Genomic DNA, 15,919 nt, shown 5'->3' with positions numbered 1-15,919 from the left:
AACACATACAACTCCCGGACCGGACGTCGCCGTGGTAACGAACCTGTCAATCACCAGGTAGCCACAATAAATCAATCACTTCTAGAGACATTAACTTTGTAAAATCTCTAAATGAATCCAGTAGATTGTTTGATTTTCAGCATGTCTGTAGTCAGAGACGTCCTGAAGTCAAATAGATCAGGATCATTGGCAGGAATTATTGATTACATTGATTATCCAGCAACCCAGAAACCAAAGAATAAAGACATTTCCCTCACAGATTAGTGGATTTATCTTTTTAATTTATAATGTTTAATACTTGTGGTGAATATAATCCATCAATCTGATTTCCATAGATGTATTTAGTATCTACAGTTCCCTTTGTTAACATCTTATTTTGAAAAGCTGACGTAGTCCCACGTGTCTACTTCCTGTAACTTCTCCAAGGTGGTCTCTAGCTCTCCCGTCAGCTCCGTTCTCTTTATCCATCCATGGTCAGCTCCATCGGGGCCGTTTCAATGCAGAGAACATAATGTCAGTATCTGGTGCTCTACAGTTGTAGCGTCGGCCCATTTGACCACGGAGATGAGAGCGACGGCCGGCTCCAACGCCACGTTACCTCCATACCATAACGTTACCACCATACCATAACGTTACTACCATACCATAACGTTACCACCATACCATAACGTTACCACCATACCATAACGTTACTACCATACCATAACGTTACCGCCATACCATAACGTTACCTCCATACCATAACGTTACCACCATACCATAACGTTACTACCATACCATAACGTTACCACCATACCATAACGTTACCACCATACCATAACGTTACCACCATACCATAACGTTACCACCATACCATAACGTTTCCTGTCCGTGACAGAGTTAGCATGCAGCTTTAGCTCTGCTCTGTGTAGCTCTGCTTTTCCTGTCAATGTGTGAAACCCAAAGTGTTTCCATCCTTTACTGGATGTGTAGTGTTTACCACGCTGGATTTAACATGGGAGGGTGCAGGTCGTATCTATGACGACCCGCCAACGTTTTAGACTCTCTGAGCTTTGTTTTGGTTGACGTCACGTTACTCAGACTACCACAATAAAAGCGGTAACTTCCTTCTACCTCCACATAGACTCAGATGAAGCAGATAGATCCATTCTGGACAATGTTGTTGTTTCCAGCTTGGGACTGTTTAGAAGATGAATATTGTCTGTCCTCCGCTGGCCTTTCAGAAACACCTGTTCCTTATACAACAGAGCAGAAGGAGAGATCTCCACTGGGTCTCAGGATCCTAAATTGTATTCCTTGTGTTCGACAACACAGGTGTTAAATGGAGACGAGCTGATACACAAGAGATTCAAGGTGCATGCAGGTATGTACAAGTACACACACACACACACATGTATGCCCAAACCCTGGAGGTAGGAATAGTGTGTGGGCACGAACCATGCAGTACGAACAGAGGGCTGTGTGTGTGAAGTGTGTGGGAGGCTGTTCAATCCTTACAGGGCCGAAGGCTCGCTCTCTCTCTCTCTCTCTCTCTCTCTCTCTCTCTCTCTCTCGCTCTCTCTCTCCCTCCATCTCTCTCTCTCTCTCTTCATTTCATCCGGCTTCATTGGAGTATTGGAATGACAGTGGGGAGTAGCGTTGCCAAAACGTCGAGATAATAGATCAACATTTGTGCAAATCCCCGTCCATCCTCGTATCTTTATCAGAGAGTGTGTGTTTGAGCGTGTGTGTGTTTTAGATCAGCATCTCCCTCTGACACACACACACACACACACGCACACACACGCACACACACACACACACACACCGATAATCCCTCTCCTACAGTGTCTTGTTCAGATATGCAGTAGATAAGCCTCTCATTTACTTTCAATGAAAGACCCAGACTAGGGCAGTGTGTGTGTGTGTGTGTGTGTGTGTGTGTGTGTGTGCGTGAGTGTGTGTGTGTGTGTGTGTGGCTAGTTATTCTTAAATTGGCCCGTCAGGGTGCCGCATACCAAACCGGCATGGTTGGAATTCCTGCGACACAAAAACAGAGAGAAAGTGTCCTGGTGTGTCTGAGGGAGGACGATGTCTCCGTCTGTCAACCTCTTATATCAAATATATACTTCTGATTATAAAAAAAACATAAACAGAACACAAATAAATAAACAAGGAAACGGAAAGGAAAGAAGGATAGAGGAGAAGAAATAAGGAGACAAGTGTACAGTAAAGGGGAGAGGGGACACGGGATGAAGCAGAAACAATGTACCGAGGGAACAAGTGTGCAAGGATGCAGGAGAAGGAAACATTAGATATAGAAGGAAATGAAGAACAACAACACAAGGGAGGAGGCAATTAAAGGAAGGAATCAAGGAGAGGACATTAGGAGGAATGAGAGGGAGCATGTACACAAAGGAGAAAATACTACTACTATGGTATATATACATGGATCAGTCAGTAGTATCAGGTTACTGTACTACTACTATGGTATATATACACGGATCAGTCAGTAGTATCAGGTTACTGTACTACTACTATGGTATATATACATGGATCAGACTCACACAGAGAGGCCGGCGTGGTGTTTCTGAGCGGTAGAGGTGTTCTGGTACGTTGGGTGGTCAGACGCTGTGTAAATTATTTAAACATGTTACTAATGGTTTCCATCCAGTGATTAACCACTTTATACAGCCAGAGAGGGGGGGGGGGGCTGGCAGTGTGTTTGTTTTTTGGCTCGGCTCTGTTTGGCCTCAACTGGACCGAAACCACACACACACACACACACACACACGCACGCACACGCACACACACACACACACACACACACACACACACACACACACACACACACACCTCCATTAAAACACTACCTTTGTTTTACCTGGAGGCAGACTGGAGTTACTGGAACAATGAGCTGGACCGAACTCAGTCTGTGTAGAACGGAGCTTCTGGAGTCGGTCCATCTGCTGGCAGAATAACGACCCGCTAGACTTCAACTGTCCTACATCCATCTGAAGATGTGTGTTCGGTGATTCATTACAGCGCAGGTTAACGCCTAGAGTTCACCGCTTGATCGGCTCTGTGCAACGCCCCGCGGCTTCGTTCACAATAGACTAGAGGCGGATTGTTAGCGGAGGGACTTTTAGCTTAAAGGTGGGGTGGACGATGTTGGAAAGCTAGCACCGCCGCATCATAACTACTTCACCGCCACAGAGCGGAGAGAGTGCACTGCTACTGCAGGGCTGAGTTCTCTCTTCCATTCTCCAGGGAACGTGCGGCGGCGACGCGCTTTGAATTCAGGCCGGTGCACGCCAAGGGTAGAGCACGAGCAGGGAGGCAGGGAGGCATCTGATTAGTTCTGTCCAAGCGGACCTTGAGGCAGTGATTGGTAGAGGTTTTTACAGGATTACAGCAGCTACAGATGACGGCTCTTTAACGGTCCTTTTCAGTAGTAGTTTTAAGCCCATCGATGATGCTTTTGTTTACTTCACAATGTTAATCACGTGTTAACTGCAACCGGAAAGTGACGCCGGGGGGTCTGACAAAGCGTCAGTATGTGACGAGTTGGGATGAGAACGTGTTGGAATAACAGAAACCAAATGTTGTAGTTGCGTAACATCATACTTTAACCATATTTTATTTATCTGTCCCTAAATTTAACCAGAACATCGCTGTCATGTGGCCGTGGATGGAAAACTATTTCTGACTGAACGTAATAAAGAGTTTTGCAAAAAATTGTTTTGGTATTTTTGTTGCCATTTCTCCGACACCGTTTGTGGCTCCGGCCCAACAGAGCTCTGAATTGAGATCTATTTGAATTGCTGATGTGGGCGGCGACACCGAGGTCTGGAAGCAGGCCAGTCCTCGTCCACCTCATCATTTATTTATGTAGATATTCATCGAGTTATTTATTTATATATTCATATATTTTGTTTCCCACAAGTTAAACATGAAACATTTAAATGAGGTGGAGAATAACGTGCAGGGAGAAGGGAAAAGATCCACCTAGATAAAATCACATTCACAATATGAAATCCTAATGAGCTGTGTAGCTTGACAGAAGCGTTGTGGTTTGACAGGATTATTATCATCTGAGAGAAACATCTTTTAGTTTGTGTGTGAACGGCGAGCAGGCCGGCCGACTGCAGGTCGCAGCAAAGTTAAATTTAAAACATTTTAAGAGCTTCCCGCTGCCAGGACAAATAAAGTTTGGGGCCAATTTTACCTCCTGCCAAAAAGTTTTATAAATAAAAATCCACTTGCTCAGCAGTTCTATTACAATACCTGCTTTCTTACATCAGGCCAGGGACAAGTTTTATGAAACTTTGTGTTGAAAATTAAAAAGTCATGTGTGAAGTATGCTGAGTGGAAACGCCTCCTTCCTCCTGCGTCCCCTTGAGCAAGGCAGTTGAGCTCAAGCTGCTGCGGCGAGGGCAACCAGCAGGAGGTCGTGGTTTAAACCAGGAAGCTCCCAGCGTGACATGTGGCCAACTTTATAAGAAGTGAAGAAGGGATTTTACAGAAGCGAAACACGTGTGGATTTAAAACTCTAGCTTCTCAGAGGAATCTCCAGATCTGCTTTGTTTACCTTCTCCGTCCCGTCTCCCTTCAACCTGGCTCCTCCACTTCTATTCCCGTTACTCACTTCCTACATTTCCCAGAGAGCTTTCTGACGGCCTCCAGAGAGAGCAAGCCGGAGCTGGTAGCTGTCACCTCGGGGTTATCTGTGTAGGAGGACGGAGCGCTCTACCAGTCCAAATACACCGAGACTCTTCTCGTAACCCGTCCTGTCTTTTACTGGAGCTGCATCGAATCCGGTCTATTTTCTGCCCTGGTGGGTGAAGAATCAGCCTCTCTGCCTGTTACAACACGGATCTATCTCCCTGTGAGAGAGTTGAGATGCATTGAGAGAAGGAAGCTCTAGAAAGAAGCCGCCGCTCATTGAAGGAGCTCCATTCTCTCTGAAGGAACAACTTTACATTTAGCCAATTACCTTTTTTTACAATATAGTTCAATATAGTTTTTCTAACTGTTGTTTTTGTCGTGAATACTTTCACACAGAACGTGACTATTACGGAAAGTTTTTTCAGAACAAGGTTGATTTTTCGGAGCTTTTTGAACTGCGAATAAAAGCATCAACGGATCACATCGTGCAGAACGGACGTATTCAATACGTCAAATATAATGTTCAACAGTTTACCGTACACCAAGACATTACACTTTATTACTCCTTTCAACTTTGACAAAAGCAGCGCAGACCAGATCTACACCTTCTGTTCTTAATTTCCACAATAAAAGCCCGACACATATAACATTCAGAGGTGAGCGTTTAGCATTTCTGTGTTGGTTATTCGCTCGTCCCCGCTCTGGAAAGGCCTGGAGACGTTTCAGAATTTAATTCTAAAATCCTTAAAATGAGTTTGAAAAGGCAAAAACATGGAAAGAAAAGAAGAACAAAACCAAACTGAAGACGATATTAACAATCAAATGATCAAAATGCAGAATTAATAAGTCATAACACCTCATTAATAACATACAAGTCTTTTCTGTCAGGGACAGATTAATCAACAATGGAAATAATCCTTAGTTTAATCCTATATTTAACAGAGCAACATGTTTTCTTAATGTTGATGGAATCCCCATGACTAGTTCTCAACTTTGACACGTACGTTTGTTGTGTATTGACGGTGGTAAAATAGAGAAACCTATTATAAATGCTCACTATCATATACTGTTTACAACCACGATACAACACACGGTCTGTGAGCGAGATGCAGCCGGTCTGCAGTCAGTCCAGACACAAATACATCAACTAGCCTGGCGAGCTTCGTCGGCCACGTTAGCGTGCCGATTACGTTCGTCACCGAGCTTCCGGCAGCGGGCGAGCAGCTGCAACTCCTACTATCACAGCTCAGCGTCTGAGGGTTGAAACATCCCATAATGATGAGCGTGATGATCATGATCGGCCACAGAAGCAGAAACAGAAATAGAATAATATCACCTAAAAGTCTCTGGAGTCTGCGCTCTACTTTGCCGACATCCAAGGACTTAAACGTCCGACTGTTCCGTGTTGAAGCAGCAGCCATGTTTAGTTTTAATTTAGTGCTGTCAATCACGTGTTAACGCGGCGGCGGCGGCGGCGGCGGCGGCGGCGGCGGCGGCGGCGGCGCTGCAGAGCCGGATCTGAGAGAACAAGGAGACATACGACAGAAAGAAGAAGAAGAAGCTCTGACTGAAATTAAATCTAAGAGAGAGAGAGAGAGAGAGAGAGAGAGAGAGAGAGAGAGATGAATGAGATGAACTTAATCTGAACTGTGATGTACACACACACACACACACACACAGACAGCTAGTAGACAGTGATTTACAGCAGATAGGAAGTCAATTATGCTACTGGATATTTCTGTCAGACAAATATGTGTGTGTGTGTGTGTGTGTGTGTGTGTGCCCTGAATAGAGTGTGTGTGTGGGAGGTGGCAGCACATAGACAGGATGAGGGTGTGTGTGTGTGTGTGTGTGTGTGTGTGTGTGTGGGAGGAGGAAGTGCTCGGTGTGCCGAGGTTACAGCGCTGTTGCTGTTATAAAATCCTCAGTTACACAACGGAAAGACTCCAAAAGTTAAAGCTGCTCTGTGACTTTCTGATCCGTCGCTTCACGTTCACCACGTTCATCACTTCCTCTGTTTTACATTACCAACAAACTGACAATCTCCAGCTGATGTTCGCATCTTAAAACTCCCAGATGCTCTCTGGGATGCACCGGCCCGTTTGTATAAATGCCAGGATAATGTGCGAGGCGTTTAGCGTGCAATAAGAACGCCTTTCTTGATATCCATGTGTCATTTGTACACCATGCATCCTGTACTGACTGCGATGTAAACGCATCCGCGTATAAATGTTACAGTAAGAGTTAGTGATGTAGAATACATTTTTAGATTTAGATTTAGTTTGCACATATAAAAAAGGTACAAGTTGATATTATATAATTACATTAACAACAACAAATGTGATGAATAGGTGCAAAACCCCTCAGAGGGGCTCGATCAGGGCTCTACAGTGATACCTTCATCAATTATAACAAGAGAATACAATATTAAAAAGGACAGAAGACAAAAAAAGAAAAAGATAAGATTACACACACTAGCAGACATCCATAGAATTAATATTCACATTATTGTATCATCAATAAATCTCATTATTAGTCATCAATTTACAGAGAGAATCCATCAGGGAAACATCGGGGAGAGAAAAACAAACAAAAGGCTCTTAAATAGTTCCAACTTCTACATATGAGACGACAGAGCGTTCCACTGAAGCTCAGTAAATGAAACCCAACTGTGACTGAGATGTTCCACACATCGGAGGTCAGAGTTTGTAGTTATTTGTAGTTTTTCTCAGAATATAACCCTCCTCCCCCGCCTCTGTAATTATTGTTTTTTTTTGCCTACAATGTCCCTGATACGTTGTCGTTGAAAAGAAAGGTGCAGGAATGTGCAAAATACGTGCAAAAGTTCACAGTATAGAAGTCACAATAATTATCATAATGTTAAATCTGCTGCAGCTGACCAACACTAGATCTGTGCTCTGCATTCCCACAGCTTCATTTTTCACTCGTTGGCTTCTTTTCATGCACAAATGTAAATACTGTCCCCTGTGGGCTTCCGTAGGTGATCTGTGGGAAGGTTCTGAACTTTTAGGAGTAAAAAAAATCCATCAGATCCGTCAGGAAAAGGAGAAACTGAGAAGAAGAAAAACGCTGACGGACTGAAACCACCGCAACATCTAAACTAAACCAACACAGAAAGAGTCCACAACGGAGGGCGGAGACCTCGTTTCTAGAAATGAATATCAGATAAAGTATGCTTCTAACTCTGAGATGAACTCACAGAGAAGCCTTCAGGGGCTTCAGATGGAGAGTAAACACAGGATGAGGTGAAACGTCTTTGTTTGTTTCTGAGGAGTAAATACATTAAAATGTACCAGTAACAGACCAAAACCACTGGAGAACCACTGGAGAACCACTGGAGAACCTCTGGAGAACCTCTGGGTTTAACCCTACGTGTGTGTGTATGATGGATGTCAATGACTGCATGTGTACATGTGTAATTCTGTGTGTGTATAGAGTCTGAAAGTCTTGAGAGGTGAGGTCACTCTCTGTTCTGTCCAATGTACACAGCTGACGTGTACACATGCATGTGTGTGTGTGTGGTTTCAGCTCGTATGACGTGCACGTGAAGGTTTCTACCTCCAGTGTCTCATCTGATAACCACTAAACTGTGGTTTCTCTGGTTGTCACGGTGACCAACAGAAATGTTGGTTTTGTTAAACCAGCTGATAGAAAATGTGCACACGCTCCACATTCTACTGAACAACAACAACAACCTCATGTCTTCCTCCCGTTGTCTCTCTAATGCAGCCGAGTCTGTTTCACATTAAAACGGCCTCCAGCAGCTCATCGGGGACAATCCCTGCTCGTCCCTGGAAAACTTTTATTGTGAAACGTCTACAGGAAGTGTTGGGTTTCATTAACAGCAGCTTGAAAGAGCAGCTAAGTAGAGTTGGTCAAAATGCCTGAATCACACCAGAGCAGTATTTATGTTAAATAAAAGGGAGGCTCAGTTTGAACTTTAATGTTGGAGGTTAGAGGGAATGTGATGTGTTCAACACAGAGAGGTCGGATGTATCAGGATGCTGTGTGTCGTCTATCACACCGTGTTCTAACTGAATGCAACGCGAGCGTCAGCGTCAGAATCTGTTTGACGTCAGCGCTGTGCAGTGTGACGCTGTTTGGAGCTGAACTTTTGTCAGTCGCCCTGTTTCTATTTATTCCTGTCGTTCTCTTTGAAAGCGCCACAACGGACGACAAAGAGCTGATTGGTGGAGTTGAAATGAGCAGTTATCTGATACGATACCTCCTGATTTCACTACAAACACCTAAATAAGGGGAAAACTGGCTGGAGGGAGATCACCAGAAGGTTTATAATTTCTAAATAGATGTTTTAACACCAGAATCAATATATCTGCTTCATCTGAGTCTATGTGGAGGTAGAAGGAAGTTACTGCTTTTATTGTGGTAGTCTGAGTAACGTGACGTCATATCCGTTCCGTATCCGTCAACCAAAACAAACCTCAGAGAGTCTAAACCGTTGGAGGGTCGTCGTGGATACGACCTGCACCCTCACATGTTAAATCCAGCGTGGTAAACACTACACATCCAGGAAAGGATGGAAACACTTTGGGTTTCACACATTGACAGGAAAAGCAGAGCTACACAGAGCAGAGCTAAAGCTGCATGCTAACTCTGTCACGGACAGGAAACGTTATGGTATGGAGGTAACGTTATGGTATGGAGGTAACGTTATGGTATGGAGGTAACGTTATGGTATGGTGGTAATGTTATGGTATGGAGGTAACGTTATGGTATGGAGGTAACGTTATGGTATGGAGGTAACGTTATGGTATGGAGGTAACGTTATGGTATGGAGGTAACGTTATGGTATGGTGGTAACGTTATGGTATGGTGGTAACGTTATGGTATGGAGGTAACGTTATGGTATGGTGGTAATGTTATGGTATGGAGGTAACGTTATGGTATGGAGGTAACGTTATGGTATGGAGGTAACGTTATGGTATGGAGGTAACGTTATGGTATGGAGGTAACGTTATGGTATGGTGATAACGTGGCGGTGGAGTCGGCCGTCGCTCTCGTCTCCGTGGTCAAATGGGCCGACGCTACGACTGTAGAGCACCCAGATACTGACATTATGTTCTCTGCATTGAAACGGCCCCGATGGAGCTGACCATGGATGGATAAAGAGAACGGAGCTGACGGGAGAGCTAGAGACCACCTTGGAGAAGTTACAGGAAGTAGACACGTGAGACTACGTCCGCTTTTCAAAATAAGATGTTAACAAAGGGAACTGTAGATACTAAATACATCTATGGAAATCAGATTGATGGATTATATTCACCAGAAGTATAAAACATTATAAATTAAAGATAAAATCCCACTAATCTGTGAGGGAAATGTCTTTATTCTTTGATTTCTGGGTTGCTGGATAATCAATGTAATCAATAATTCAGCCAATGATCCTGATCTATTTGACTTCAGGACATCTCTGACTACAGACATGCTGAAAATCAAACATTTTACTGGATTCATTTAGAGATTTTACCAAGTAAAAGTCTCTAGAAGTGGATGATTCATCTGGTTCCCTTCATGGTCTAGAGGTAAAGAAGATAACAACAATCACTACACATATCCAATTGGCACTCAGGTATCGTCATATTATCCAATCAGGAGATAGTTGAGTCATCTCAGCGCTAGAGGAAACCGGAAGAGGATGATGGAAAACCAGGAGGGTTAAAGTACGGTGAGACGATCAAACGTTCCTGAAAAGCGACTAAATGGTGTCATTATTTAGTCGCCTCTTTACGTTTTTCTTTTACTTTCTTTATGTATTCTGTCCCAGTGTTGCTGCACACACACACACACACACACACACACACACACACACACACGGTGTGGTTAACATGGGAAACATGATGTGACACGGCAGCGTTTCAGGCTGTTAAAGAATTCCATGTTCTGTCTCCTGGCTCTCACATTCACTCCCAGCGTATAGACTCACACCGTACCTACAGCGCTCTCTCCGCCTCCACAGCTGCGGCTGTTTGACCAACATGTTTCCATTTAACAGAGAAAGCAGAAAGAGACGGAGGAGAAGATGGAGAGAGAGAGAGAGAGAGAGAGAGAGAGAGGAGGGAGGAGAGAGGAGGGAGGAGGGTGAAGAGGTGAGGAGGGGAAAAACAGGCGTCCTGTTGGTGTAAATTGCCAGTGGAAAAGAGAAGGCAGTCATATTTTCCACAGGGCTGTTGGGCCAGCCTTGAAACTATTACTGAGTTAGCCCTGTGTGTGTGTGTGTGTGTGTGTGTGTGTGTGTGTGTGTGTGTTTGCGTGCGTGCGTGTGTGTGTGTGTGTGCAGCTTCATTACATTTTCCACAACAGTTTGCAGAATACAGCAGGAAGCGAGATGGACGGAGGAAGGGGTAGACGGACTCTCCGTGTGGACGGACGCTCTGTCTTTACGACGTTCTGGACACCGAGAGCTTTTATATGTTTGTTAAAGGTTCTCCTGTGATCTAACAACAACCAATAAGCACCTTTAACGTTCCTCAAAGAACTTATATAACGTTATACGATGTAATAAACCTCGCTCTGGAGGAAGACGGAGAGTTCTACCTGCCTGACTGGTATAGAGGTAAACCTCAGAGGACACGTTTTAATGGACCAGCTGAAATAAAGCTGACATTTCACCAATTTTACACATCAAAATCAGTTAATCCGTCATGAACGTTGCTGCTATCACTGTGAAACAGTTGTATAATGTCTAAACTGGAGGATGGAGTTTGGAGATCCAGGCAGGGAGGGTTCTAATGAAGAGATGCTATTGAGTTGCATTCTGGGAAATGTGGTGTTTTTGGAGCTTGAGCTTATGTTTCCTCACATTTGCATCCCTCTTCCACACTCGCCTCCCCTCTTTCTTCTTCCTCTCCTCTCTCCTCGTTTCCTCACCTCTCCTGCTCGCTTCCTTTCAGTCTCCTCTCCTCTCCTCTCTCTTCCTCTCCTCTCTCCTCTCCTCTCCTCTCCTATTTCCTCCTCTCCTCTCCTTCCTCTCCTCTCCTATTTCCTCCTCTCCTCTCCTCTCCTCTCCTCTCCTCTCCTCTCCTCTCCTCTCCTCTCCTCCTCCTCCTCCCCCAGGTTTTAGCAGCTCTATAATGCTGAGTGAGTGAGTTAGTTATTCTTCCTCTCCGTGTTCCTGGAGGCCATGCTTTCATGTGTTCATGTGTTCATGTTTCCACAGCGTTGCGTCAGGACTCCTCCGCCGCCGTCGGAGCGCCTCAGCAGCAGCGATAATAGAAGTCCTACAGTATGTAGGGCGGATAATTATCCAGAACTCTCACTTACAGACTTCACAAACCAAACAGGAAACAATTAGAGCTTTTGTTACCCGTATTTATGGAGGGCAGGCTGAGGGAGAACAGCCCGGTAGAACCGGTTATTTGCTGCCGGGCGCTGGAAGCTGCCCATTATGGAGGGTGATAAAGCAGCTATGGAAGCTAGCTACACCTAAACAATAAGAATTATATAGAGAAACACAGCAGGAGCTGGAGGCTGAACTCAGAAACATGTTATCATGTCAGCTCTACTGCAGGCTTTCTGCAGGACATTCTGTACGCAACGGACTTTTAAACATTTAACCCGGTTTTAAAACTAAAAGTGAGTTTTTCTGATACTATAGTTAGTCTTTGGGCACATTGAGACTGTTTTTACAACATTTGATGAGTTGGGAGTGAGAATGGGTTGATATGACCGATCGGTGCGTCTCTTAAAATATATAAAAAAGTAGCGTACTCAGCTTCCTGTTTCTTCTTCATGTAAATGTTCAGAACTGAGCGGACATGAAAAGACGAAAGTGAAAAGAAACTGATCAAATTGCTGAGAGTTCTTTAAGGTTTTGGGAGAAGACGGAGCCTCTTCCAGCTCAGCATTCACTCCATGTTTACAGAAGATTAGGACTCCAGAAGGACGAGACGACGGCCGCTTAGCTGCAGAATCAGCCGCCGGAGCAGAAGAAGAATCTTCCCCGACTCTGCCAGGACGGACTCCAACATTCAGATGATTTACCGTCTTCTCTCCTGTCCTGCACCGCTCCTTATTTATCAGCAGCTAATGGTGTGTGTGTGTGTGTGCACTGCAGTTTATTCCTGACACAATGGGGGCGGCTGGTTGAATGACTACTGTCCCCAACACCCGTTACTCACACACACACACACACCAGTACTGACTGTCCACCCACACACAGCTAATCTCTGTCCCCTCACATCCGCAGAGCAGCAGGTAGGTAGGAGGTGTGTGGTCTGAGTGTGTGAGTGTGTGTGAGTGTCTGAGTGTGTGAGTGTGTGTGAGTGTGTGTGTGTGTGTGTGTGTGTGTGTGTAGCAGGATGACTAACATCTTATAGAATTAAAAGCTGAACTCTCAGCAGCACAGATGGCTCAGTGAGCAAACCAGACCGAGAAGAAACTCCATTTATGCCTGAAATTCTCCATAAATGTTTCCAGTTTCATCCCAAAAATACACAACAAGAAGCATCAGACTGCTGCCAGTGAGCGTGTGTGTGTGTGTGTGTGTGTGTCCATATCTGCCAACTAGGGATGCTAATTGTGAACAATTTTCTTAACCGATAACCGACCCTCGTTAACTGATTATTAACCGTTAGTTTATAACAGAGATTCACACACCAAGTTCACACCAGAGGAGAGAAGTATTCAGGTTTCTTCTTTAACTCCAGGGAGTCTCAAGGTTTGCAAGTATGTGTGTGTGTGTGTGTGTGTGTGTGTGTTACTGTAACTACTGTACACCTGCATGTGAGAACAGCTTCCTGTTCCATTTCCTGCTGCAGTTTTTGCAGCTGATTTGCATCTCTCTTCCGTTCTGTTCCGTTCTCTCTATTGTTCTCTTTAACTGTTTCATTGGTATGAGATGTAAAACACAACCGATCAGCCGTAACATCAGGTCAGCACGGTGCAGCCTGACCGGTTCCCGTACCAACAAACTGCTCCTCACTGTGTGTTCTGACACCTTTCTATCAGAACCAGCATTAACCCTTTCATTAGTTTGAGCTCCAGTAGCTCTTCTACTTCTGGTAGGTCCTGACCACTGCAGACCGGGAACATCCCACAAGAGCTGCAGTTCTGGAGATGCTCTGACCCGGTCGTCTAGCCAGCTCTATCTGACCCTCGTCAAAGTCACTCACATCCTTACGCTGGCCCATTTCTCCTGCTTCCAACACAAAGTTCAACATGTTCACTTGCTGTCTAATATATCCCCCCCACCGCCAGCTGCCATGGTAACCAGATAACCCTCGTGATTCACTTCACCTGTCAGTGGTGTGAATGTTACGGCTGATCGGTGTATGTTCATGTTACCAGAGCAGGTAGACAAGAAACATATTCAATGAAAAGAAAACTGAACGTCAGAAAACGTGCTGAAAAGTATTGAGACTTTAATCTGCTGCTATAACATCCTCCACTCTCTGCTTTCTGACAGACGTTGGAACCTGACTGAAGGGACTTTCTCCCATTGAGATACAACAGCTTTAGTGAGGTTCAACACTGATGTTAGGATGATGAGGTCCGGCTCACAGGGCTCAACAACAACGATTGCCTGCTTGTCTGAGGCAAGTCAAACGCCACATTGGGCTAGTAACAGTGTTTTATCTAAAATATTGAAGCGTTAATATTCCTCTTCATTGGAGCCCAAAACAAGAAAAACATCCTCAGAGGGGAAGTGGCCAGAAGTCTGCAGACAGTACGTAGTTTATACCACCTACTGTACTGGAGTGTTCTTTAACTGGAATATAAATACCACCACATCACACGGACATCCTGCGTGTCATGAGGACACGTTTTAGCCTTTTCACGTGTCATTTGTACGCAAACGTTCACAGGTATGTTCAGGCAAGAAAACCCCTTAGTTAGGGTAAGGGAAACCGTCATGTGTCTTTCTACACCGGGACAACAGAGGCACCAGTTTCACCTCCATGTAATATCAGTTACTCACCCCGTGTTGACTTGAACTCTTGAAGAAAACGTAGTTTTTCTCTCATGCCTCCACGGTGAACGGAGAATCTAGAAACAGAGAAACAGTCTTGATGAATAGTAGTAGATGGAGGCGGCGTTTAGTAACAGCTAAACTATACCAACATGTACAAACGGTTACACAACTGCTGCAGTCTAATCTGAGTCACGTGCATTTTCTAGTGGTGAAGATCACAAGTTTCATCATAACATGATAGTATATCAATTCTTTGGACAACAATATGATATTTGCAAACATCACAAAATCTGCAATGGTTTGATTTTGATTTGATTCAGTTCAGGGATGGATGGATATGAGATGACATCATCATATACACATTTAACACTTACAATTATATCACCTCACAGAATACTGGAAAACAATCTATTCTTATGTGTATCAATATATTTTCACTTTGCATCGATGATATTGGATCGTTGATCATTGAATCAATATATTGATAGAGATCAATGGATCGTTAGCATCTTCGCTAAAACCCCACTATTTAAAAAACTTCTGCATAAACAGTCTCACACTTGTGCCGGCGTGTTTCAGCCTATTATAGTAACTCAGTCTCACGACAGGTCATGAAATAATCACAACATGTAATAGATATGATTCCCATACAAAGACGTGAATTTCCCTTTTTTTTCTGACGCTCAGCACGACTTTCAAAAACGGGTTTTTCGTGTGTTTCCTGCTACAAAATGTCCAGCAACACGTGGCGTACTGTCAATTTCTGCTCAAGTCTTTTCAAAATAAAAGTACTTAGCTAGGTTCAGGAAAAGATGGTGGTTTGGGTTTAAATAACACCGGAAGTGTACTGAAGTTACGTGACAAATAAATCAACTTTGATAATGATGAACGCCGGTCTCCTGGTGAAAGTCTGACCTCGTCCACGCCGTGTTCGCCGCTATTTATACTTCCAGTTTCACATCACAAACAAAATTAAAATTTGTGTCTACGTACATGAATCAATACATTCAAGAATCAAAACATTCAATTTCATGACTATTTCAAGAGTTTTCTCAGTTGTCTTGATTCTCTGTTCCCTGTGGAGACGTTCAAGGTACCATGTGGTGAGTAGTTGATGTACAGCTGCTCATTGTGAGGTGAAGGATTCCTTTAAGTCCAGTCCAGGCCTCAGCTTGTGAGTGGACGTCATGCAGGCCTGAGTGTGTACGTGTGTACTGTATATGTGAGTGTGTGTGTTTGTTTCTAACAAGACCGAACACGCCGCCGATACATGACACCCGAGTGGACGGGGGGGTCCTGACACCTCGTCTCCACGGAAAC

General features: G+C 44.2%; 1 protein-coding gene across 9 annotated transcripts in view; it reads right to left on the bottom strand.

Annotated features, from left to right (window-relative positions):
* The window catches only part of hivep2a (HIVEP zinc finger 2a), a 140,028-nt gene that overhangs the window by 30,982 nt on the left and 93,127 nt on the right, over positions 1 to 15,919 (bottom strand). For all 9 annotated transcript variants that reach the window (XM_037751150.1, XM_037751149.1, XM_037751148.1 and 6 more), the window contains one exon: positions 14,606 to 14,673. The gene's annotated coding sequence lies outside the window, so the exon portion shown is untranslated. The remainder of the gene's footprint in view (positions 1 to 14,605; positions 14,674 to 15,919) is intronic.

The sequence above is a fragment of the Sebastes umbrosus genome, chromosome 18, assembly GCF_015220745.1.
Source record: "Sebastes umbrosus isolate fSebUmb1 chromosome 18, fSebUmb1.pri, whole genome shotgun sequence".
Lineage (NCBI taxonomy): Eukaryota > Metazoa > Chordata > Actinopteri > Perciformes > Sebastidae > Sebastes > Sebastes umbrosus.
Note: the sequence above shows the minus strand (reverse complement) of the source record. Positions and strands in the feature narration are given on the sequence as shown.